The following is a 27,633-nucleotide window of genomic DNA, read 5'->3' as shown; positions in this document are numbered from 1 at the left end:
TCATGTTAAAGATAAAAAGTTTCATTGATATGAGAATACAATTCACAATATCATTACCGTCTATGGATTTTAATGAGTTAATTCCAAAACTAACATTTAAGAAAGACAGTTTAGCGTTTAGTTCCTGTTGGTTAATAAAGGATGTCAACTGATTCCAGATAGGTTGGATGCATTTGCACTCCCAAAAAGATGTTCTATAGTTTCGTTAGTTTTACCACAGAACTCACATACATTAGAGTTATATAATTTGCATTTAAAATGATATTTATTTGGTCGCGATAATTTGATGTAGGTATTTGAACTGAAAGTTTCTTAGTGTGATGTCTTTTGTTGTTTTGTAAGACATGATAAATATTTATTTCCAGTTTAATTCATGCTCTTGGAATATACTTTGCCATTTTATTTGGAATTTGGGTAGTTCGTTAATGATCTTGTTGATTTGTATTCTGTATAATAGTTTGTTCGGTTTTTGTTTTGTTGTTGTGAGATTTTCTAGAAATTGGGTTCTTATGTTTTGGTTTAATAGGTTTTATATGTAATGGAATACTTTTTATCAGCGTGTAATACACAGGGTAGTCTGTTATTGGGATTTTATACAAGTAGCATATATTATCAAAGGAATAAAAATCGTTTATTCGGTAATCAAATATTTGATCATCATACTTTATGCTATTTTCAAACCAGTCTTTATAAAAGAATGTGCTATCATTTGCGTCTATGTTTTTATTAGTTTAAAAAATTATGTTATAGCTTTTTGTATCGCAAGTTTGAAATGAACACAACCCATTCAAATTTATAAAGAGTGTGTCTTAAAGCACTGCTCGAGATGTGGGTACACTGTTTATCTTAAGATTTATGTTATAGAGATAACTTACACAAAATAACAAAAATATGTCTCTTTTTTCGGCATTGGTTGCTGCACTGGCAACCATCTTTAGAAGTTTGGTTTCCTTGCTATATATTAACAAGCATAGAATCATGCATATGTTGTGTTATGTGTATATAATACTTTATTTATTTTCTTTAAATTTTTGAGCAACAATTTTGCCGACATGATAGACTTTTAATGCATCATGTCTTGTTGTGATCCGTTATTGACTCATTTCCTAGGCCTAATTGATCCACAGTTTTCTATGTTTAATTGGATTGAATTGTTTCAAGATATAAACAGAAATTAACGCCTAGAACAAGCCATACATGTATACATTCTTAGTGATAAATCTTAAAATTTATGCATATTTTCACGAATGTAAACAAGTTAATACAGATGCATGAATTATTTATGTTAAAAATATTAAATACAATATAATTTCAAATAAGAAACATGTTCAAAGTAATAAAACCATTCAAAATATATCAAAACAAATTTAAGTCAAATTAAGACAAAATGAATACGAAAAAACACCATATACAGTAATGGAACAACCATTTTTTCCACGGTACAATTGTTTATGTTCTAAATATATCTCCTAGTCAGCAACAGTCACTTTGAGCAACAAGAAGTTTGCTGGTAATTTTTTCTGACCCGAATATACTTTCGGTATGTTTACCTTGAACATAAATTCCTCTAGCGTCATTAAACACTTAAATTTCAACAATATATTAATTTGTTTAACACAGAATCTCTACCAAACAACATAAGGAAAAAAGACTAGACGGTCAATATGGAGCCACTAAAGTGACATTTGCCTTGCATTGTTTTTAAATAATTTAAAACTTTAGGAATGAGATATACTGGTGGAACGACCCAATTATTGACATCAGAGCAGTTTACAGAAAAATCTTCTACAGCTTCACAGTTAAGGGTCAAGAAATCAGAATTATAACTTGATAATTAAGCATTATAATCAATGGCAAATGTGTCCACATCATTTGGTCTATACAAGCTGTCAATATAATTAAAAAATTCAAATGAAACACCATAATCATCGTAACCTATTTTTCTACTTAAATCATCTGCTATTTTATTTTTATTTTGAGATAAACCATTTGGACTCTAATGAAATAGCATGAGTTTCACAGATATCAAAAATATCTTCTGCCAAAATGTGTAAGTCTGTTTTCATGCTACCTTTTTCTACTAGAGTTGCGACACCTTAAGGGTTTCGCGTGATGGAATGAGTGGAGAGATCAAATCGAATTGAAAATCGCTTATTTCTATGAAAAAATCGAAACGAAAAAATATGTGAGTACGAAAAAAAAATTCGGTAAGAAAACAAATTTGGGTACAAAAAAAAGGGTAGAGACAAAATAAGGGTTTTAAAAAACTATTTGGGTACGAAAAAAATGGGTACGAATTAAAAAATAAGGTACGAAAAAATTCGGGTACGAAAAAAATTTGACTACGAACAAATGGGTACGAACAAAATTTGGGTACGAACAAATTTTGTACGAAAAAAAATGGGTACGAAAAAAATGTGGGTAGGTAAAAAACACAATTTGGTTACGAAAACAAAATAGAGTACGAAAAATTTAGGGAACGAAAAAAATTAGGGTACGAAAAAATATTTGGGTACGAAAAAAATGGGAACGAATAAAAGTTTGGGTATGAAACAAATTTGGGTACGAAAAAACATTTGGGTACGAAATAAATGGGTAGGAAAAAAAATTTGGTACGACAAAAATTTGGGAACGGAAAACATTTGGTACGAAAAAATGGGTACAAAAAAAATTTGGATACGAAAAAAAAGGGTACGGAAAATTTTTTGGGGTACGAAAAAATTTGGTAACGAAAAACATTTGGGTACGGAAAAAATGTTTACGAAAAACAAATTGGGTTCGAAAAAAATGTAACGAACAAAATTTGATAACAAAAAAAATTGGGTACGAAAAAATTTTGGTACGAAAAACATTTGGAAAAAAAATGCGTGCAAACAAAAAATTGGGTACGAACACATTTTGGTACAAAAAACATTTGGGTACGAACAAAATGGGTACGAAAAAAAATTTGGGTACACAAAAATATTGGTACGAAAAAAAATTGGGGACGAAAAAAATGGGTACGAACAAAATATGGGTACTTAATATATTGGGTACGAATTTTTTTATATTTAAAATCAATTTTTAATTGTCTAGTAGGTGAATCGTCTCGTGGGGTTGAATTGTCTTGGGGTTGCTATTAACGCTACATGTACTTCCGGCCAACCCACGTGTTTATAGCGACTGCGCAATAAAAAACACCACTTTTTCGTCATTTAATCAAAAACTGGATTTTTCCCAGTTATGACGAAAACGCCATCGTGTAGATCGCGTTCAGGAGGCCGTTTTATCAACAGATCTTATCTTAGCGGATCTTATCTTAAATCCTTGACTTACGATTTCATTTACGATCCGCTAATACCCGTTTTATGAACGCCGTCGTAAGTATCGAGTCGCAGCTAAGATTTTAGTTAAGCGTACGATCTGGAAAATCGCGAACCAGTCGAAAAACCTCACACGATTTCCCGCGTTTATGTCAAAAAAGCAAGATGGCCGAGAACGTTAACAGAGGCAAGTAGTTAATGATAGTTATGATTTACTAATAGAAGTACTAAATGTAGGGATATCATGACTCATGTCTTCAAATATTGTAGCGTTTATGTCTGTCAATTTGTCTCGTAATTGATACTGAGTTTTTATTAAATTCATATCGTTATTTTACACCAAAGAATCGAAATGTTTTATGCATTTATTTTATGTATTTATTTTCTAAATTCTAGTTGCAAGTACTGTTCTAACGAAATCATATTTTCCCGCATTTGGAACTGTCATCCTTTTAAATGACAAATCGTTATTGTGTGTTTATATCTAATGTTTTTGGCAGAAGAGTATTCGAGTATCAATCAATAGATTATTTCTATGCCCCACATTTGAAGAAAACAATTTATTGTTATGTTTGTTTTTAGAGTAAATGTATCTCTCTTTTCAAGGAACATTCTAATCTTACACATTTACGCTTCTTTCGCTATATATTTGTTTTCGTACTTTTTCTTTTACTTCGTACTTCCTACAGTCAATTGCTGACTATTACATGAAGGCTGATATAGGCAGATATGGACACTGTCGAGTTCGTTTCCTGGGAAGAATCAGTACTTGGTGTCTATGGAGGAAATAATGAGAATGCCCCTCGAGTAGGGAGGGAACCCACGAACTCCCGATCGCTAGGCGGACACCTCATCCACTACACCATTCACAATGTCAGTCACATGTAAGATTTTAAAAATGAAAGTTTGACTGGGAGCACAAGGTCAATTTTGTACTTTAAGGTATATTAACTAATGAAATCTCACATAATTATACATAAAAACATTTCTAATGAATTTGCACGGAATAATCATTAGGAATAATCATTGTTGTGTATTGTGTGTTTGCTGTTTTCTATTGACACATTCCAGTCCAGTTCATGTATGTAAATATTTTTTAACATATGACATGTATTTACCATAATTATTTCTTATATTTAGGTTTTTGGTATCCATTCATCACTTTTTTCGTTCAACTGTGGAATGTTTGAATTTGAACACTTTGTACTTTCTTTTCAGACGCACAACAACCATCAGTTGAATAAAAGTTGGTAAGATAATTAATCAAGTACACAGTATAAAGTTAGCACATTTATTCGTGTAGGTGTGTCAATGTTACAAAACACATAAAATAAATAAGGTTTAACAACGTTATCATAATCACAAATTAATTATGTGACATAAATATCGTTATTTATTAAGTTACTTGGTTACAGATACTTTTCAAATTGTAATAAATGCATAAATCAAAATATCTTTGTCATTGAATGTACATGTTTGTATGTATGACAGCTCATAAAGATCGATTGTCCATATTTATTAATGAATATTTATCGTTAGATACAAGTAATTTCGCAAAATACCAAAATAAAAACATTGGGCAAACTTACATATGAGTCCCGCTCTGTGAAAAGGGGGTTAAATGCATGTGCATAAAGTGTCATACCAGATTAGCATGTGCAGTCCGCACAGGCTAATCAGGGACAACTTTCTGCTTGAACTGGATTTTTGCTAAGAAGTCTTTCTTAAAACGAAACATATAATACAAGCGGAAAGTGTCGTCCCTGATTGACCTGTGCAGACTAATCTGGGACAACACTTTACGCATATGCATTAAACACCATTTTCTCAGAGCGCGACTCATATATAAAGTTATTATGGTGATTTATTAAATACATGTTATTTAAAAACAAGAAACCGTCAGAGACGGGTGATGCTCCCCAAAGGTTTTTTTCGTTACAATATTGCACTATATATTCAGATAAAAGGAAACATTTTGAGGGCACAGTAGTTGGGGGGGGGGACAATAATTGTTTTTATAGACAATTTCAAAGGATCATAACTCTGTGAAATATATTTTGGGGAGCATAAAAAAGGTTAATCACATTTCACAATACCAATTGTAAAAATCAATTGAATATTAATTTTTTTTTAGTAAATACAAAAAAGTTATTGTTTTTTTACATGGACTTGTAGAAAATAAATTAACGAGTATACATAAGCTAAAATAACTTATTGGATTACTTATGTTATTTTACGAGTCATATTCATTCATATATAATCATTATAGGAAATCCGCAAAACAGCGCATGTGAGGCCCAGTCATTTGAGAGTCATAAGAAAAAAAAGATGTGAGTTGCATGAAAATTTAAGATTAACTTCTGAAGTGTAGATCATGAATGTGTAATAATGGTAATAATGAATCAACAATCCATCTTAACATAAATGATTCATTCTCAAGAATTTTTCATATGAAACTATTAGTTCCAACAGAACCTTGTCTGATGTGCAGTATACACAGTGCATGCTCTTTAAAGAACAAACAGAAACCACATCTCTTTATGTTACAATGTTAACTTTTTATTTCATCACTTGTCTTACAAATACAAATTTTATTAACATAAAATGTTTTTCATTTTCAGATAGTGTTCCACTTCATTGTTCCCTAGCTGTAGAGTTGGAGAAAACCCTGTATTGTTATGTTACAAAGATAATTAAATAAAGGAGAAGAATTTATTTTCACTTTGTTATACTATAAAGGAAACATGTAATCATCGTACGCATTGCATAAATGAATATTGTAAAAAGTGTGTCTTTAATGAAAAAAATCCAAAAAAGAACGGCAGAAATTGTCAATATCCACACTTCTACAAAGATGTTGACCACACTTGACCGAAATGCAGCAGCTCATAGACAAGAAATCATTAACTTATTAAGTTATTATGTATCATTAGCAGAAACATAATGACCATCGTTCATCAACAAAGAGTCAAATATTGAATATTAACACATGTCGCCGAACATAGACTGACCACAATGACTCACCTATAGCACTTTGTGCACATGTGAGCATAAAACAGCAACTACATAAATAAGTTAATGATGTGTTGTCCATATAAGCTGCATTTTGGTCCTGTTGTGGACTGGGCACAACCTCATCCCCTTCTTGTGCCTCAGTAAGTTGTTCAGGCAGTGGCACCTGCTAATCTATGCATAAGTTGTGCAGGTGCATTCATGCAGCCACTGCTTGACAGCACTCATCGAGTCTCATGAATAAACAACCGCCAGTTTTATGTAGACACCTGTCAAAAGAGAATAACAATCAATATTAACTAGTGATTTAATTACAATATCCAATTTATTATCAAAACTAATGATTATTATGCATTTTATTTAATTGATTAATATCTTCAGATATTAATTAAATTTAAGACTAAAATGGGTAAAGAAATAAATTCATAAAACAAAATTTGCAATAATCTATGGCATCCATTTTTATCAACACATGCACGTGCATATGAAAGCAACTTTAAAATCTGTATCAAATGTTTTTTTAACTACATGTGTCTCCTTCACTGATGCCCCCATGTCACGTTGAGATACACAAACAAGTCCATCAGTCATTAAAAGACAAATTTCTTCAGTACAAACAACTTTTGTATATATGCTCAAAACTTGAAAACAAATAACAAAACAAATTTAATTACACATTTGTGTACAGCTACAATTCATTAACACATACAGGTCATTCAGCAGTTGCTGTCATGCAAAATCTATCCACAGATGAACAGACAGACACAGAGGACGAACAGGTGCAATTCTTACGGCTTTCCACGGTGTACGTTTACTAAATTGTTATGATGTAGATGTGACGATTACAATTATGCTCTAAAGATTATTAAAGGCATAAAGCATCACATTTTTTATCCAATATTTTGTGGGGAGATTTATTTTGTGCTTATTAAATGGTGTCTTATGTTGATTAACTGAATGTGTTTAACTGTTTTGAACTAAATAAACATACATGTAGTAAGTTTACATACCTAAATCTACTCTTTGGCAGTCCAAAAGCCCTATCAACCACAGTACACTTGACTGGGCATTGTTGTACCTATTGTTGATAGCCGGAGTCCCCCAGTAGGTGTTTCTTGTGGTTTTCTTCGAGAAAAGTCTAATAACAAATTTATAATAAGCTAAGTTTAAGTTGGAACAATCATTGGTTAAACGGTTTATGAAGGTAGCTATAGGATGTTCGCAAGCTTAACGCAATCTTAAATTCATTTAAATTATAAATTTAACATTCATATGCATATTTTATGTGTTGATACAGTGTGTACACACATACAGAAATATAATTGAATCTTTTATGTTGTTGAAAGAAATTAAAAGTAAAATTATGTATGCACATTAAACACATTATATTTTTAGTAATGTGCAATGCATTGATGTAAAAAATAAAATATTTGCATCATCATAACAGTAGTATTCCACTTTTTCCTAGCCAATACTAGCCATAGCCCCTCTAATGTTATATCCATAAAAGCACATTATTTATTGTCATACCTTCAAACCACTGACAAAGACAGAGGCGTCGTGTGTGTTGACCCAAGCCATTTTGACACAATCTCAATGAACCTGCAAATAAACTATACTTTAATATGTAAAATGTGTTTCACTAACTTTGTTGAATGATTGGGGCATCTATTTAATTCACATGTTTTATGATTTAACCCTTTGCATGCTGGGAAATTTGTTGTCTGCTAAAATGTCGTCTGCTGAATTTGTAAAATAAGCATTTTCTTCATTTTTTCAAAGAATACTATCAGAAGAGCAAACAGTTTGGATCCAGATGAGACGCCACGTTCTGTGGCGTCTCATCTGGATCCAAACTGTTTGCAAAGGCCTTTAAAATTCGGTTCCCGCACTGAAAGGGTTAACACTATTAGTTAAGCCACTTCTGACTGACAAGTGACATTGTACAGTGTGATACAGGGTCATTAAAATAACATTGCCCTTTGGCAAGAGCGTAACAAGATCAGAATATAACTTTGCTACCTTGCATCTCACCGTGCAGTGTGAGATTTATGTTGCTCAGCTACTGTATATATTACTGTACAATTCATAAATCTAATTTTGACACAACATAGATATTTAAATGTTGGGATTGCAAAGTTTATGGCTTATAATCGTTCGGTTGGGGCAGATATTGCAGACATTATACAGTGCATTATTTATTATTCATTAGATAGAAAAAACTTTATGCGTAAAAGGCCTATCAGGATATTGCGTCGACAACTAACTTGTATAGCAGCGTCCGAAATGTGAAATATCCGAATTCTAGTTCACCTGTTAACATTCAATATTTAATGACAAATGAACTGTTTTACTTCAAAAGAAACCATAAAACATTTGTTTTTATAGAAATTGAATAAAGATGACTAAATACTTACCTATTTAACAAATCAATTACCCAAACATCACAAATTTCATTTCCCTTGGGCGTTTATTGCAGAGAATGATATAACGAATACATTTAACGTTATCAAACATAAATACGTCCAATAGTATCAATATTTCTCCATCACGGAGATCGCTAAATCCTTTCTTTCTCGAAACATTCTCATCTCTCTTGGTTGACCAACGTTTAAAGCGCGTGCGGCCGCCATGTTTACGAACGCTAAGAGTGGTCTTACCCAGTCGTAGCTTTAAGCACAAATCTTACGACATCTTAGCTGCGATTTCTTTGATAAAACGGTACGCAGTACTTACGATAAGCGTACGACAAAATCCTACGAAACTTACGTAAGATCACGCTAAGATTTGTTGATAAAACGGCCTCCTGGTCCATATACATGTGAAATTTCAGCAGAAGTGTCGGGCCAGTTCAAACAACACTCTCAAATCGCTGCTATACGCTGGAGCTTATCGAATTTTAGTCGCCATTATCATTCGTTCAATTGAACGTCATCAAATGATGACGTCAATATAGCACTCATTCCATAAAAACCAGGAGTCAATTACCCCTGGACTGAAATTTTGAGGAGTCAAATTGAACAAGGGTTGTTTGTAAAACATGCATGCCCCCATATAGGCTCTCCGTTGTAGTGACAGCCATTGTGAGAATATGTTTTTTGTCAGTGTGACCTAAACTTTTGACCTATTGACCTGAAAATCAATAGGGGTCATTTGCCAGTCATAATCAATGTACCTATGAAGTTTTATGATCCTAGCCACAAGAGTTCATGAGTTATCATCCGGAAACCATTTTACTATTTCGGGTCACCGTGACCTTGACCTTTGACCAAGTGTCCTGAAAATCAATAGTGGTCATCTGCGAGTCATGATCAATATACCTATCAAGTTTCATGATCCAAGGAATAAGCGTTCTTCAGTTATCATCCGGAAACCATTTTACTATTTCGGGTCACCGTAAACTTGACCTTTGACCTAGTGACCTCAAAGTCGATAGGGGTCATCTGCGAGTCATGATCAATGTACTTTTGAAGTTTCATGATCCTAGGCATAAGCGTTCTTGAGTTATCATCCGGAAACTATTTTACTATTTCGGATCACCATGACATTGACCTTTGACCTTTGACCTCAAAATCAATAGGGGTAATCTGCGAGTCATGATCAATGTACCTATGAAGTTTCATGATCGTAGCCATTAGCGTTCTTGAGATATCATCCGGAAACCATTTTACTATTTCAGGTCACCGTGACCTTGACCTTTGACCTAGTAACCTGAAAATCAATAGGGGTCATCTGCTATTCATGATCAATGTACCTGTAAAGTATCATGATCCTAGGCATAAGCGTTCTTGAGTTATCATCCGAAAACCATTTTACTATTTCGGGTCACCGTGACCTTGACTTTTGATCTAGTGACCTGATAATCAATAGGGATCATCTGCCAGCCATTATCAATCTACCTACGAAGTTTCATGATCCTAGGCATAAGCATTCTTGAGTAATCATTTAGAAACCATTTTACTATTTCGGGTTACTGTGACCTTGAACTTTGACCAAGTGACCTGAAAATCAATAGGGATCATCTGCGAGTCACGGTCAATCTACCTATCAAGTTTCATGATCCTAGGCCTAAGTGTTCTTGAGTAATCATCCGGAAACCATTTTAATATTTCGGGTCACCGTGACCTTGACCTTTCACCTAGTGACCTGAAAATCAATAGGGGTCATCTGCGAGTCATGATCAATCTACCTATCAAGTTTCATGATCCTAGGCCTAAGCGTTCTTGAGTTATCATTCGGAAACCATTTTACTATTTCGGGTCACCGTGAACTTGACCTTCGACCTAGTGACCTCAAAATCAATAGGAGTCATCTGCGAGTCATGATCAATCTACCTATCAAGTTTCATGATCCTAGGCCTAAGCATTCTTGAGTTATCATCCGGAAACCTTTTTAATATTTCGGGTCACCCTGACCTTGACTTTTGACCTAGTGACCTGATAATCAATAGGGGTCATCTGCCAGCCATTATAAATCTACCTACGAAGTTTCATGATCCTAGGCATAAGTATTCTTGAGTTATCATCCAGAAACCATTTTACTATTTCGGATTACTGTGACCTTGACCTTTGACCTAGTGACCTGAAAATCAATAGGGGTCATTTGCGAGTCATGATCAATCTACCTATCAAGTTTCGTGATCCTAGGCCTAAGTGTTCTTGAGTTATCATCCGGAAACCATTTTAATATTTCGGGTCACTGTGACCTTAACCTTTGACCTAGTGACCTGAAAATCAAAAGGGGTCATCTGCGAGTCATGATCAATCTACCTATCAAGTTTCATGATCCTAGGCCTAAGTGTTCTTGAGTAATCATCCGGAAACCATTTTAATATTTCGGGTCACCGTGACCTTGACCTTTCACCTAGTGACCTGAAAATCAATAGGGGTCATCTGCGAGTCATGATCAATGTACCTATGAAGATTCATGATCCTAGGCCTAAGCGTTCTTGAGTTATCATTCGGAAACCATTTTACTATTTCGGGTCACCGTTAACTTGACCTTCGACCTAGTGACCTCAAAAACAATACGAGTCATCTGCGAGTCATGGTCAATCTACCTATCAAGTTTCATGATCCTAGGCCTAAGCATTCTTGAGTTATCATCCGGAAACCATTTTAATATTTCGGGTCACCGTGACCTTGACTTTTGACCTAGTGACCTGATAATCAATAGGGGTCATCTGCCAGCCATTATCAATCTACCTACGAAGTTTCATGATCCTAGGCATAAGTATTCTTGAGTTATCATCCAGAAACCATTTTACTATTTTGGGTTACTGTGACCTTGACCTTTGACCTAGTGACCTGAAAATCAATAGGGGTCATCTGCGAGTCATGATCAATCTACCTATCAAGTTTCGTGATCCTAGGCCTAAGTGTTCTTGAGTTACCATCCGGAAACCATTTTAATATTTCGGGTCACTGTGACCTTGACCTTTGACCTAGTGACCTGAAAATCAATAGGGGTCATCTGCGAGACATGATCAATCTACCTATCAAGTTTCATGATCCTAGGCCTAAGCGTTCTTGACTTATCATCCGGAAACCATTTTACTATTTCGGGTCACCGTGAACTTGACCTTTGACCTAGTGACTTCAAAATCAATAGGGGTCATCTGCGAGTCATGATCAATGTACCTATGAAGTAACATGATCCTAGGACCAAGCGTTCTTGAGTTATCATCCGGAAACCACCTTGTGGACGGACCGACAGACCGACAGACCGACCGACAGACTGACATGTGCAAAGCGATATACCCCCTCTTCTTCGAAGGGGGGCATAACATTTATGGGGTCAATTTTGAAGCGCGTTAATTGTGTTTTTTTCTGTATTATTCAATTTTTTAAATAAAAACATGATCCAAGAGTTACACAATATCTAAAAAAAATATACTGCGTTATTAAATAAAAATACCATGATACATAACACAACATATTTTAATGAATTGGTACCCAAAGATAAGGACAAAATTTCAATAATTTGTGTGAACAATATCGAATTTTAGTTTTTCAAAAACTAAACATGTTCATTTTACAACTTTTATTATTTCTATCACTATACTATGTTTATTTGTAAAAACAATATATGCTCATTAAAATCTACTTCATCATAACACATTTAAGAAATTTAAGATATGTACCTGTAGCACCTTTTCATCACATATTTATCTTGTTATATTATCATCATCCCTATGATAGCTTTTGTACAAAAACACAATCTAAATGCATGGAACATCTAGTATATCGATTACTGTTTATCCCAATACTATACATGTCGGAAATATATACACTTAAGAATGCCTTACCAGTAGTAGTTTAACTTTAATAATCCAAATTGTCCATTTTGTTATCTGGTTTAAAAAACCTTATTTAATGTTTGTTAAATCCAGTTAATGCTATCTCCATTATTGAATCACCAATACTTGTAATTTGAATTGTTGTTGTTGTTTGAATCGGCATTTTTTAATTGAACGCGGGTTTAATGTTAATTTACAATACGTCCGCCATTTACAATGTCAAAGGTCAAGATGTAGCAATTTAATTATACTCGGATAATTTATATCTAATCGAGGAAATGTGTTTTCTTAATGTTTATGTGTAGTATTATGACTTGTGAGTATAAAAAACAACGCCCGGGGTAGACCTTTATTCCCTCGATTATAGACCGAGTTTCAAATGCTGAAACATTATTTTTTTTCAGGAGCACAGGGGGATTTATTACCATGGAACTCGAGCTGTTAACTGACTGACACACGGGTTAAATTTTCGATGCGTCAAAATGACGCACGGCAGAAAAAAGGGTTGCGTCAAAAACGAGTCATTTTTAATTTGCTCGCGTCAAAACGCAGGATTCTGCGTCTATTGAAATTCCTGGTCCAATATTTGTTTTGAAGTTAAATATTCATACCGATGTTGATGAAGATTAGACTTACAATGTGACTTCTGTGGTATAATCAAGCTTTGTGTTTATTTAATATATTAATCAATTTTTTTTAGCTCAAATGACCCAGTGTCAAACTTGGTTGAGATCTAATTGATACAAATGTTCTGACCAAACTTCATTAAGATTTGCGAATAAATTAAAGAAAGCGAAACAGTTTTTCAAGATCAGCCAAGACACCATTAGAACAAATGACCTGACCAAGTTTCTTGAAGGATGCATAGTAAATGTGATTTCTAGAGGGGTAATAAGATTTTACTATAGCCATTGGCCCATATAAGGAAAACTGCTATGCCCTCAACGGCCATGGTTTTAAACTGACAGAACATTTTTAACTATACCCAGAATTAATAAAACCTTATCAAACATTTGTCATTTGAATGACTATAGATGTATTAAACACCCCCAAAAAATAATGAATGTAAAATCAAACCCCGTTGTTGTTTACTTTTAAACCTCAGTTTGTGAGAAATAAATGGGTTTCAAAAATTTATCGCATGGAAATGGTATATGCAATACTAATAATTCAACTCGTCATAAAAATTCCAGTGCACAATTATACTTACAGAGTCATACATATTACCTGTCAATAATACCCGAAAGGGGAATTAGACAGTATACACTCTTGGCCAAACATGGCCGGACCGACGGGCATGTCCTGTAAAATTTTGTAAGGTCCGGCCTGTCTGTCAAATTTACAGAACCGATTGACCGGTATAAAAAACAAAACAAATTCAAAGGTTTGTATAGGTTTGTTTATGGCTCTGAAAGTTTTCTGAGGTGCAAAAATAGCAATAGCGTCTTTTTACACGTGCTTTTCCGTACCAATGCTCTTTCCGCTGACGGAATTTTCCGAAGGCACCTGATTGGTCTATTTATGTGCATCTTACGAATGCGGGTAAGGACGGTCCAAATCCATGACGGCCTAGTCGCTTCACAAGATAATCATAAATCTGATTATTACAATTTAAATGATGCAGGTATCAATTTTTGTGGTTTTAATAGCAATAGTAATGTATAATAATGATCATTGTCATTCAAACCGTTATTATATTGGCTATCAATGTCCATGCGTGAAACAGGCCGGTTGTCATTTATCAAGGCCGTTGTCGGTTTAGGCTGTATTGACCAGACTCATACCTGACATGCGCGCTAAGCGAAGCTTAGTTAAACAAGTATCAGCTACTTTTGTTTTGGAAATTGCTCTTAAGGTAGCGCACCTCTAATGATTTCCCGCGATTTAGTTTACGATCATTGCCGATCTTCAATGATCGTTTATTCCGAGAGATGCATTTTATTTTTTTCAAACTTCGAATTTTGATATGTGTTTACCTAATATATTTAGAATACATTATTTTCACTATAATTATTGACTTTGATCCAATTATCAACTGAAAAATACGATTTCGCGATTTCTTCAAAGATCGACGAGCCTTTTTATCTGTTTACTTATGGATATCTAATTTAATGTTGCACTGACGTGAAGTTGTCGTGGCCGAGTGGTTAAGGCGATGGACTACAACTCTTTTAGAATCTTCCCGCGCAGGTTCGAATCCTGCCGACATCGCATACTTTTTGCGACGCATTTTATTTCTTTTCTAACGTAATTTAATTTAATATAGCATATAAGCTATGTTTATTGTTAAATATGTTGAAAATTGTATGCACATCCTTTAATGTTTAAAATTAAAACAACGTAATGGCTTTAATTGGGTAATTTACTGCTAAAATACGAATGATGCATGTTGCATTTTTATTTTTATTTAAAAAGGTAAACGGTAAATCTGTCTATTTCTTGGTATGTTTGCTGTATATAGTGTTTCTATAAAAAAAATAGTTTAAAATATAACTTAAATGATACTATTTTGAATTTTATGACACTTTGTTTTTAACCGACCCAATTTTTACTTGGCTGAAATCACTTACATTTTATTGTGCTATTATATAGATAAAAAATTGTAAAAAATAAATGTCTGTAAAAGAATACTTATTTCATCTTGTTTAAATTTTAAACACTTTTACTGCATCTGTAGACACCAACTGCATGACCATATAAGGAAATTTGAATGAATTATGGACCTTTTATATACCCCAGGGGTGAAAATAAACTGGACAAAAGCCGTAGGGTGGTTTTGAAAAAAACGGTTTATTTTTTTAAAAGCATGGAAAGCCTTCCTACAAATTTGCATGTAGTTCAGTGAAATGATGTTGATTAGGAAAATTATTAATTAAATTATCTTTGGATATGTGCCCATTAGGGGTGCGCTACCTTAAGCTATTACAACGAAGCGATTCCTGTTTATATTTACTTTTAACATGCGTTCAGCATTTAAAAAATAATATTTTAACTAAACAAGACCAGTACCATGTATGGCGTGTATTATTATTTAACGTCAGATACAAGTGTGTGACCTTAAAATTAATAGCTATTTAATAATGTTATCATTTTATATCATAAACACCTTGATCCCAGCAATGAAACAAAGTTATGTTACTATTATATTCTGTGGCAAGTAGGTCCTATAAAAAAGAGGAGGTCCTGTATTTTTTCCCATTTTACAGGACCTACTGTCCAGTAAATATTTGCCTAGTTTGGATTTGACTAAGCATATATAGATATATAGAAAAACCACACGCTGCACATATTACAGGCTTTTGTATTACTGATATTTAATTTCTTCTTTGCATATTCAATTGATAAAAAACTCAAATGGATGTCTATTCTTAGTTTGCTGTCTTATTGTACCCTCAAATTATAAATGTTTCTTCAATAATTGAATTTTCAGAAACCTCATTCTTAATAAGAAATTTTCAAAGTTATTTGGTTAAAGCAACACACTTTTAAATTAAATACATGTTAATCAATACATGAAGATGCAATTTGAAAGTGTGCAAAATTGTCATTAAATATATAGCCTAGTTAGAAAGTAATTCATTATTATTTTTATTTAAAAAACGAAAGTAGGATTTCTATATATGTATACTCATATTTCGACCAACGCGATAATTTTTTAGTTTTAAAGCGCAAAATAGACGGATTTCTACTTTGTAACCACCAGATACATGCATATTCTAATTTGCATAGATAAAATTAAATCTATAGCCTAGTTAGAAAGTAATATATTATTGTTCAAACGGTACCGCTTTTAAACCGAAAGTAGGATTTGTAGACATATACGTCTATTTCGACAAACGCGATTATTTTTAAGTTTTAAAGCGCAAAAAGACGGATTTCTACCTTGTAATCACCAGATATATTCTAAATTGCAAAGATAAAAATATGTTTCTTATTTATACTTAATTTTACTATGCCATGCAGTTAATTTTAAGGTGTGTGGCTTAAAGTCATTTACAAAGTTGAGCAAATATAATCATTTTTCTAAAAATAAATTATCCTCTAAAGCCCCCACTGAGATTCAAACTCAGACCTCTTTCCTCTGTGAAGGAAAGTATTCTATCTTGAAAAACAAGGGCGTGTAAGAGGAAAGTTAGCTATTTTAAATCTATCAACAAATAGATTTGAACAATATTTATATGTTATTTAAATATGCAAACATCCCATAAGTTTATTTTTCACATGACCTTCGAAACAGAACAAACATCTCTGAATCTGCAATACATTACATTCTTAAGTGTTAACAAGGTAAATGTTGACGACGAACAACAGACGACAGACAAAAGGCGATCACAAAATCCAAAGTTTAAAAGAATTTACGATACACGAGATATGTATTTCATACTTTACAAGAGCGAAGGAGTCATAAACAAACTAAATTTATTATTAACAACACGCTTACCTCAATTTTTACTTAAATCCAATGCTTTAAACAATAAAGTTACAATGATATGAACTTCCATTTTCTGTTCTTCCTTCCCTTTCTCTCAAATTTATTTAAAACCACACTATTTTTTAATAATAAAAGTATAAAATGCTAACCATTCTGACCTAAAACACAATATATGTAACAGTACATCCAACTTGTCGTCATTAAAGTCCAGAGTTTACATGAAATTATGTTACCGGTACACGAGATATGTATTTCATACTATACAGAAGCGAAGGAGTCATAAAAAAACTAAATTTAGTATAAACGACACTCTTTCATGTTCATCAATTTTAACTTTAATCCTTTGCTTAAAACAATAAAGTTACAAAGATATGAACTCAGGGATCAAGCTAGACTCCAATGTTTGGGAGAAGTCACTTCTCCCTCAGCTCTGGAGAGGGAGAAGTGAGGCAGTTTTAGGGAGAAGTGGATCTTTTGCGATCACCAATGGATTATTGTGAACTATGACACAGGGGTTTCACTGGCCCAAAAAAGGTTGTTGCCACTTTTTCGCAGTGTGAAAACTGTCTGTTATTCCAACCTTATTAATATAAACAATTTTTTTGGACGATCATTAAAAGAAACCTTACTACATTACATAAATGTCATTGACTGTATTATCACTTGAAAAAATATGGTAATACATAAAAAACTGTAATTTCCTTCATAAGTCATACTTTCATAAGTCTTAATAAGCTTTATTTGTATGTAAATAACTTGTTTCATCTTGATAAACAACACAGATAACCAAAATAATATAATAATGTTAACATCAATTTAACAGTATGCTGCATAAATGTTTCAAAATTAACTATTTAATTTTAAACATAGAATCACACCAATTTACATCATTTGAAAGGGAAAAAGAAAACATCAGAAAATAAAGCTTCTCACTTCATATTGTTAAACAGTTATATTTGGTCATTTGGACATGATATACATCAGCTTTGACAGCTTCTGTTGTTGAAAAGTTTTCTGTAAATGGTGGATGATTTCTAGACTCAAATAAATGAATGTTTTTCACGCATATTTCTTGACAGAAAGGCCCAGATAATTGCCACCATCCATTCTAGTTGCCTGAAATATCATAAAACAATTTTACAAACTATCAATAACAAACGAACACATAAATATCCCTATCTTTAAATATCCGAATTTTAAACATATCCGAAATATAGCACAACGAGTAAATGGTATACTTTTTATTTCCGAAAATGTTGGGTTCTTAATCAAACTTTACCTTTCCCAAAATATTATAATAATGAAACTATTAAACAGAAATGCTCACAAATTCATGTTGAAACCAGATTTCATGTGTTTTTGTGGAGAAATTAATTTTGTTAAATGCTTTTGCCAGGTCCGCGGTATTGACAGTCACTATTGATTAAATGGTAAAGAAATAGCGGCCCTAATAATCGCTATATTTTTTTATCGTGGTGAGAGTTTGTCACAGTGTTACTTTATTTATTGCTCTCTATCATAAAGGCGTCGTTCATCCGATAATAACCCCCATACAACTTGACAAATAGCAGTAAAACACCGTTTGTAACACATACACGCTTCAGTGATTTCACTCTGCTTGGTCAAGAGATTCCTGCCAAATACCCGAATGACGAGCGCTGTAAATGGTTGCTTATAAATGTTCAATAGGTAATTTACTACGCCAGGGGGCGGAGTTTCGTCGATTCGGTCAGTTTATTGAATTTGGCGTGTATTCGGTAATAAACAGAAGCCACTTAGATAGCGCTGCGGATATGATAATTGCCAGATTTTAGGGTGAAGTGATATCGCCGGTGCTTTTGATCCGGGCGATTAAAGGGAAGCCACGGCGATATAATCGCCCAAATCGCCCAGTTGCTTGATTCCTGAATGAACATCAAATTCTGGTCATCCTTTTCTTTCTCAAAATTTATTAAAAACCACACTATTTTTTTTAAAAACTTGTGTATCAAATGTTAACCATTCTTACCTAAAACATGATTAAGGAAACCAAAATCTTGACGCAGCGAGTTATTTTATTCTTATGGGAGATTTAATTATGCATGAAAAAAATTCAATCGGAAATATTTTTTACAATCTTTTGATGCTTTAAAAAATATTTTACTGTTGAATGAAATAACACGTCTGACTTGTCGTCATTATAATCCAGAGTTTGAATGAAATTACGTTACACGAAATACACATTTCATACCATATAAGAGCAAAGGAGACATAAACAACACGTAACCTAAATTTAAACTTTAATCCAATTCTTAAAACAATAAAGTTGCAAGATACAGTAACATGCACGCACTTCCATTTTCTGTTTTTTTTGCATTCCATTTCTCAAAATTTATTTTAAACCACAATAATTCTTGATAACATTTGTATCAAATGCTTACAATAACAAAGCCGTAATCCTGTCGCTGTGAGTTATGTTGTTCCTATGAAAATTCAAATTATGCATGACAAACACAAAATCCAAAATAATTTTGGATTCTTTCGATGCTTTAAAACATATTTAAATGCACGACCGACTTGAAGTCATTAAAATCCAGAGTTTAATTATACAATTATACACTAAGCTTACAATGCTCAAACCAAAAGGTTCCAAATTGTTGCAAACAAATAAATTAAACATTCACATTAATCCATTATAATTACAAGCTATTTGTTTTTGTACTGATATATATTCAATTGTGGTGTGGTCAACCGGGATAACCTATGAGAGAATCAGGTGAACCAACCACTGCCCTAATCAGACATCAGTCTGAAATTAATGTTACCTCAGCTTTACATATTCTGCTAATTAAATCTTGACAGAACCTTGTCAAGTTGACGATGCTTAGATTTGAGAAGTTTATGATTTATAATCATCGAGGGGGGGGGGGTATTCCAGACGTAAAGCATTGCATCATTATATGGAAAACAGCTGCACAACTGTATGCAAAGGTAAAACAGTATATTCTATCGAGAACTAACTTGCATAGCAACGTCCGAAATGTGCAACATCCGACTTCTATTTCGATACTCATGAATTCAAGAGATAATGTTAACTGAACTGTTGTACTTTAAGAAATCAACTATAAAACTTGTGTTTTGATAATAAAAAAAAATAAGCAAAGCAAGCCAAAAACGTACCCTTTTAACGGCAAAACAATTAATTTATCCAATATTCAACACATTTGCATTAAAATTATGCCCTTGAACTTTAACGGTTGATGGTCGTTTCGTGTCACTACCAGTTCGTGCAACTCATATTTGTGTTGTTTATTTTTCAAGGTAAGTTTCGTAAGATATAAATGGGTTTGTAAAATTTCTCGCATGGTAATGGTATACAAAATTCAACTCATCGGACAAATTCAAGAACACAATGACACAAAGTTTTGAACAACCGTACAAAGCGCAAAATGCGGGCCAGTGGGCCAGATGAGACCCCGCGTGATGTCTGCAATTTCGTACGCTGAAGATTTCCATATCCACGGGTGTTTTTATGTCAAATGTTAGTGTTTTTCAATAGATCGTATACTTATCTACAAATCAGCGAAGTAGCGTTCACTTTAATCATTTTTGATGATGTTATTTTGTTAATACTTTCTCTTGTTCTTTTCGAACGTTCATTGGCAGCCATTCAGTTCTGTTCTGTGTTCTTCTTGAACCCCCTTTGTAGAGGAACCAAACAATCGTTTGTAGACAGTGAATAATCCTCCACCGAATATAAACACTCAATACTACACGTTCACACTGTTCACTCCTTAAATCACACACCTTTCCCTAAAATAGTGATAGTTATCTATAGGTCTTTGAATTTAAGTCTATCCACTAATCGCGAATATATGCGACATAGAACTGTACGCGCGATTTTTCATTAGTTGTTAAAATCTTAAATGAGCTAAAAATAAAAATAAAACATTAAGTGAAAGTTCATTTACGGAGGGTCGGAGAGTGTTTCTGTACATACATTAGAATTGTATTGCCTTGAATAAAAATACCCAGTAAACACTATTGCCAGTTTAATTAAGAATTATGCCCTTGTTTAGTTTTTGTGTGTTTGGTACGGGGTGGTCGCTGGCTTGCATTGGTCACTAAGAGCAACTGACGTGTCCTGTTCAGACCGTACAACAACCGTCCACAATGCTTCTCAAACTCGTGAAATTCTGTAGACAAATGGGTTATCAGGAAAGTCTTTAAAGTTGGCTAACTGTTGATGAGTATGTAGAGCTGTTCGTCTACGGGTAAAGTATTAAAGGAAGTCTCTGTTATCGCCTCCCACTGACGTTCTATGTCTACCATAATTGACTGTCTAACACAATGTAGAGCACTACACTTGAGCACAAAATATTCTACGGTTTCATTTTCTTCACCACACATCTGACATGTTGGGTTAATATCATACTGGTTAAAGTTCTTACGTTTTGTTTGGAGCATGTAAGTCCCTGTGAGTAACCGTACCTTTGTTTTTAACCGTTCTGACTCTCTGGCCGTATATTCCAAGGAGAGCAAAGGGAGAATCTTACCAGGAACGTACTTATCTTGTCTCAAGAAAAACAATGTGGAATATAAGATCGTTAAACTGTCTATTTGATCACTCCAGTAGCTATGAACCGCCTTGAGTACACGTGTCTTCCATTTTCCCTTCGTGGGTGTGTTGTCGGCTAAGTCAGCAACAGTCCCCAACTCGTACTTCCACATTATATGCTGCACTTGTATGAACCAGGATGAGCTGTCAACTGATTTAAAGCTCATCTGACGTACAAGTAGCGCCCACTCAATACTGTTTTTATCTTGCGAGCATAAAAATGTAAGAAAGTCAGTGCCTGTGAATGTGTGCTTCGATCGGTAAAAGTCCAAATAGAAGATATACTGCCGCATTGGTTGTGTTGTCTGGTAGTCTAAGAATTTCTTTAACAAACTTTCTTTGGAATGCTTCGAGACAGTTTATAATGCGTTCAGGAGGTGATAACAGTTCCAATCCATATACAAGCACGAGAAGAACATAAGATTTGTAAAGATGAATAATGGACAGTACATTTAGTCCCGCTTGTACTTTGTAACCACTACCGAATATACTATATGCTTGTCTTCTTCCTTTTTTTAAATTGTCATCCACATTAGCGTTTTAGTTGTTCAGCATAGAGTCAGTTCGTAAAATACCGAGATATATAGCTCTTTGCACAGATGGGATTTCGTCATTGTTCATGAAGAGGGGAGTTGACACGCCCTTTTTACGTTGGTGACTAACATGGATATGCACGCTCTTGGTAAGTTGTAACAGGTATCGCTCCATATTGGCGAATTCTGCTGAAATGTTTAACAGTTCCTGAGCTTCATTGACCGTCTCGGCACATAAGCATATGTCGTCCGCACAAGCACTGGCCGAACATTTGACGTCACCGATAGTGGATCCCACTCTGGCTTCTTGTAGGTGATCAAGCAGCGGGTAAACGTAGACCTTTTAAAGGTCGGTGCTCAGTACTCCTCCCTGTCTATAGCCCTGCTGAAAACTGAACTCAGCCGTGACACGCCCCTTCCACTTAACTGCACTAGTGGAATCCCTATGGAAGCTATAGATTAGTGACCAACGTTTGACGGATACTCCAATGTGACCCAGTCGTCGCATAAGGTGTTTGTGGTCTACCACATCAATCGCAGATCTCGCATCCAGAAAGATCAAATGCATTTCGGATCTATTGTTATGACATTCACGATACAGTTCTTCTACTATAAAAGCTGAATTTAGCGGTGAAGAGTTATTAGTAAAGCCCCGTTGGTATATATTTTGGCTGCTCTTTATGTTTGGTGCTATCCTATCACGCAGCATTGCTTCAATGACCTTGCCAATCACCGGTAGAATTGTTATGCCCCTATAGTTCCCTGAAAAATTTGGTTCACCTTTGTTTTGGAAAATGGGAGTCACCACACCTCTCTTCAAAGCCGCAGAAAACAGTTCACTAGTAAATACATGGGATACAACCTTTAATAGATACTAAAAGGTGCTGTCTTCATAGTTCAATATATGTTCGACTGACATGTTGTAAACATCTGGCGCTTTACCAGTTTTCAAACTTTTAACTGCTTTTTCAAGTTCAATTTTAGTTACAGGTTGGACGTATTGATTGCGGTTCATATTCACAGTAAGTTCGTATTCAATATTAACGATTTCATCATATACATTGTCGAAAAGGTCATTGGCAGCCTGTTGCCCAAGAGCTTCAAAATGATCATGATAACCACATACAATTTTATCTTCTTGGTACCGTTGGTTACCTACGTATAAATCAGTAATAATTCTGCCCTGCTTGTTAGGTTGGTTATTCACTAGCTTATGAAATGTTCTAGAGTCATATTTCCTGCTTTCAATTATCTCCTGTTTTAGTTCATAGACTTTTTTTGCAATTGACTGCCTAACACTGGATCGTAGTGCCCTAATAGCCAAGCTCTTTTCAGTTAACAAACTACTCTCTCCACGCGGTCTACCCGCCCGCTTCCAAGCTTTGTATGCACTTTTCATGTTCATGACATTGTTTCTAATTTCTGGGTTCCACACCTTTAACTTAGGTTTAGAATTAAACGGTTTCCTTCTACTGGCAAGATTTGACGCAGATTCACTCAAATCTTTAACAACCTCCTCGACATTACCATTATCAATTTCAGTTTCTAGGGTTACGAGACCGTCCTTGACACTAATGGAATATAAGTGTTTATCAATAGTTCTCCAGTTCACCTTAGTGCTTATTACGCGCTCTTCTGGCTTCATATTTAAAGTAAAATTACACAAAAGTTCAACCTCAAAAGGATAGTGATCTGATGTATTTGTCCGCAGGTCATTTAGTACGACCTTTCTTGAAGTGATAAGCACTGACGGCACGTTGTACAGAAAAAAGTCTATCTCGGTGCACTCATTGCCTCGAGGGTCAAGTTATGTTCTTCCCCCGGAATTCTCAAATTTAAGATCAAAGTCATTTACCAGTTCTTTCAAGTAATTAAGTCTTCTAGATCCATGAGCCCCTCCAAGACTTTCATTAAAGTCGCCGCCCAAAAGGATATAATTGTCAGTGTTATATTTTTAAATGATTTCCCTTAACTGGTCCACACAATCGCAAAACTCAGTCACATTACCGCTCAACCCCCGACAGTGCATGTATACAGACACTATGACTAGTCCCTTATTGTCCTTGAAGTTAGAAAGTTGCAGGCATTGAATTCTGTTTCCTTCGTCGTCAAGCACGGTCACTTTTGGATCAAGTTTTTTCTTCCATAAAACACCTACCCCGCCAAAACCTCGCGGAAGCTGTGTAGGCAATAATGGGTCATTATAATCTGTACCTTTTCCAACAGAGTTTGTTTTCGTGAGCTTCACTTAAAAGATCAATTTGAGACTGAAATAGCCAATGTTCTTGCACTAGTATAATATCGTTTAACTTAAAAATGTCCGCTATGGCGAGTGTACTAGTCACAATGTTCTTACAATTAAAAGAAGCTATCCCTAACGTTTTTAAAGCCTCGCCACTAGGTTCAAAGCTAACACTTGGTTCCGACCCTTGCGCTATCTGAGAATGTTCCGATGTTTGACGTGGTACAAAAAGGATGCTGATCAGAAAAGCTCTTAACACTAGTGTCCGCCGATAGATACATCAACGGTTGACCATGGACATGTCTAGGCACTACTGACACATGTTCGCTATCACGGTCTACACTGTTGCGGTTCGGTACGCTCTCTACTCTGTCGCTGTAGTGCATTGCTGTAGAAACCACACTTGTCGTTGACAGCGTAACAGGGGGACAGCTGTTAATGTTCGTAAGGACCGGCGCAGCGCAAACACTGGCGGCGGCTGTCGAAACCACCATAGTCGTTGACCGAGTTACAGGGGGAACGCTGTTAATGTTCGTTAGGTCCGGCATATCACAAACACTGGCGACTTTCGAAACAACACTAGTCGTTGACCGAGTTACAGGGGGGGGGGGTGCTGCTAATGATCATAAGGTCCGGCGTAGCACAAGCACTGGCGGCGGCTGTCGAAACCACACTAGTCGTTGACCGAGTTACAGGGGGAACGCTGTTAATGTTCGTTAGGTCCGGCATATCACAAACACTGGCGGCTTTCGAAACCACATCAGTCGTTGACCGAGTTACAGGGGGAACACTGCTAATGATCATAAGGTCCGGCGTAGCACAAACCACACTAGTCGTTGACAGGGTTACAGGTTAAAGTCTTTAAGTTTTTCTTGGTTTTTAAGCTGGAGCATCTTAACCTCTTCTTCCTATTTCTTTACTTTCAGTTCACGTTCTCGTATATCACTCAACATTCTGCACTACTTACTTCAACACTCTGCACTAGCTTCTGCCTGGAGGTATCGTTGCCACCTTCGCGCGACCCAACACTTGCAGCACTAACACTAGTGATTATCTCTGACTCTTGTAACTAACCACTGTCCATTTCATCGTGTAAGATATCGAGAGCCACCGTGCTCTCTGTTACCTTAGTTACCTTTGCAATTTGTAAGCGTAAATAAGAGTCTGATTTAGATTTTGACATTAGTTTTGGTTGTTTCTTTTTGTCATTATGTGATGCAACACAATATGTTTTTATAGACGTTTGCTCATCAAGGCTATCACCAGTTTGTTCGCATTCATTTAAAGTTTTAGACGGTGCACTGGTGTCAGAAGTTTTACAAAATCTACAGTAAAATGACTCGTCAGGAGACAAAGCCAATTGTTCAGTTTCATCATTCTTAAGCTTTTGGCAATGATAATGGATCCAATGAGAACCTTTGGTACACAGCACACTATTTGTTTTGCATGCACGGTTACAACCTGGGCATTTATCAGAGTCGTCTCTACAGTTATTGATGGTTATCGCTGCACAAGCTGTAGACAGAGCATTTGTACTTTGTTTTGACAGAAATTCAGTCAACTTTTCAACTAGCAGGTTATTAAACACTTTCAAATCTATATTGTTGCTTACACACAGAAAGTCTACAATAGCATTTATATTTGGCATATCGTCTTCCAGAAATTCCATACAGTTTTGACCATTAAGGAGAAATGTACTTATGGTTAAATAAACGTTGAGCGTATACCTGACACCATCGGCTTTAATGACTCTTTAGACCCTTTTAGTGGTTCGATTGACTCCAGTATTGTCAAATGATTCCGCATTATTAAATTAAACTAATGGTGTTGTTTTTCACTCCGTTTGTTTTTGTCATTTTCTTACATTGGTCCCACTAACGTTTTAAACAAATATAAAGAACGTCTCATGCCTTTAGCTAACCGGGAGAGATGTATGGAAAATACATTTTTCTCGTGTCGATATTGTGCCTAATATAAGACATAAACCCTTATTTAAATATTAATCCTTGGTATTGAGATTTTCTTTGTTGCATGATATTTTACTACAACCTACATTTTGGAGACATCCTGCTGATATAATTACATTCCACGAACAGCGCTAGTAAATTAAAACTAAGGTCATACATTCGATATATTTCGCATATTTAAGACTTATGAAGTTCAAGGTAGTTTATTTTAAACGAATTGTTTCTTCGTATTGTGGACTACGTGATTTTACGATTGACCACGTGACAAACTGTTGATACTTCCTGCTCACGTAATAACATTCCACAACGGCTCTCAAACTTTTTTCTGACCGAATTCAGTTTAAACAATAATAAAAAGTACTGATGTTATAAGTAAAACCGGTTGTAACAAGACAAACAATAAGCATTGTCATGTAAACATATTTTGAGAAATTTGATCATACCAGTTTTACAAGTGAATAGTATTGCCGTGTATGGTGCGTTTTTTCTACAATATTATTTACAAGTTACTATGTAATTTTACGAATTGGGGTTGTGGACGGTATGATGGGTTGCTCGAATCAGTATAAATGGAAGATTGAAATAAATAGCCCAAAGCGCCAAGTTTCATGACACTATCTAATGCACGTTTTTAAGCTGTTGGCATTTGCACAGTTTTGCTTTTGTATTATTTACTGTGAATTTTTTCAACCATCGGTAAAAATCAAAGACGAATAATTTCACGATGTATACCAAGTTTCAACAAAGTGACTTTAATACGCATTTATGTATAACTGGATAATGGACGAACTGACAAACATACATAACAGATGGAGGGCATTTTTTTAGTCGTCCACGATAAACAAATTACAAAAAAGAATAAAAAACGTGTGTGGTATTTAGGATTGAGTGTTTGGGTAAATAGGCCTTCTCAGATTTGACCTTGCGAACTCATTCTGTTACTCAACATGACTCAGATTCAAACACAAGTTTCAGATGCACATGTGGGCTCTAGAGTGGTAACAAGCTTAACGTTTGCGAAGCACGATGCTGAGCGCTGGACATATATATTAATATCAACAGATCACCTTGATTCCTTTGTATTAAATCGACCTTAAACGAGTAATTATTTATAATTAACAATCTATTCTATTTATCGCATTCATCAATTGAATAATCAATATCCAGCACAAACCATATATTGAAAGGACATACCTTTTTTGTGGATTGTTTTATTGATTCCCACATAAGTTGATAGCACGCAGCCGTAT

The 27,633-nt window shown here is 34.8% G+C and overlaps 1 long non-coding RNA gene across 1 annotated transcript; it reads right to left on the bottom strand.

Moving 5' to 3' along the window:
* Positions 1–5,677: 5,677 nt before the first annotated feature.
* Positions 5,678–8,956, bottom strand: LOC127837110 (uncharacterized). The gene is made up of 4 exons (XR_008029105.1): positions 8,732–8,956; positions 7,845–7,916; positions 7,325–7,452; positions 5,678–6,583 (listed from the first exon to the last, which is right to left on the bottom strand). It is a non-coding gene; the product is annotated as an uncharacterized LOC127837110 (long non-coding RNA).
* Between the last annotated feature and the right edge of the window lie 18,677 nt (positions 8,957–27,633).

The sequence above is a fragment of the Dreissena polymorpha genome, chromosome 7 (genome assembly GCF_020536995.1).
Source record: "Dreissena polymorpha isolate Duluth1 chromosome 7, UMN_Dpol_1.0, whole genome shotgun sequence".
NCBI lineage: Eukaryota > Metazoa > Mollusca > Bivalvia > Myida > Dreissenidae > Dreissena > Dreissena polymorpha.
The sequence above is the reverse complement of the archived record's forward strand: the minus strand, read 5'-3'. Positions and strand labels throughout refer to the sequence as shown.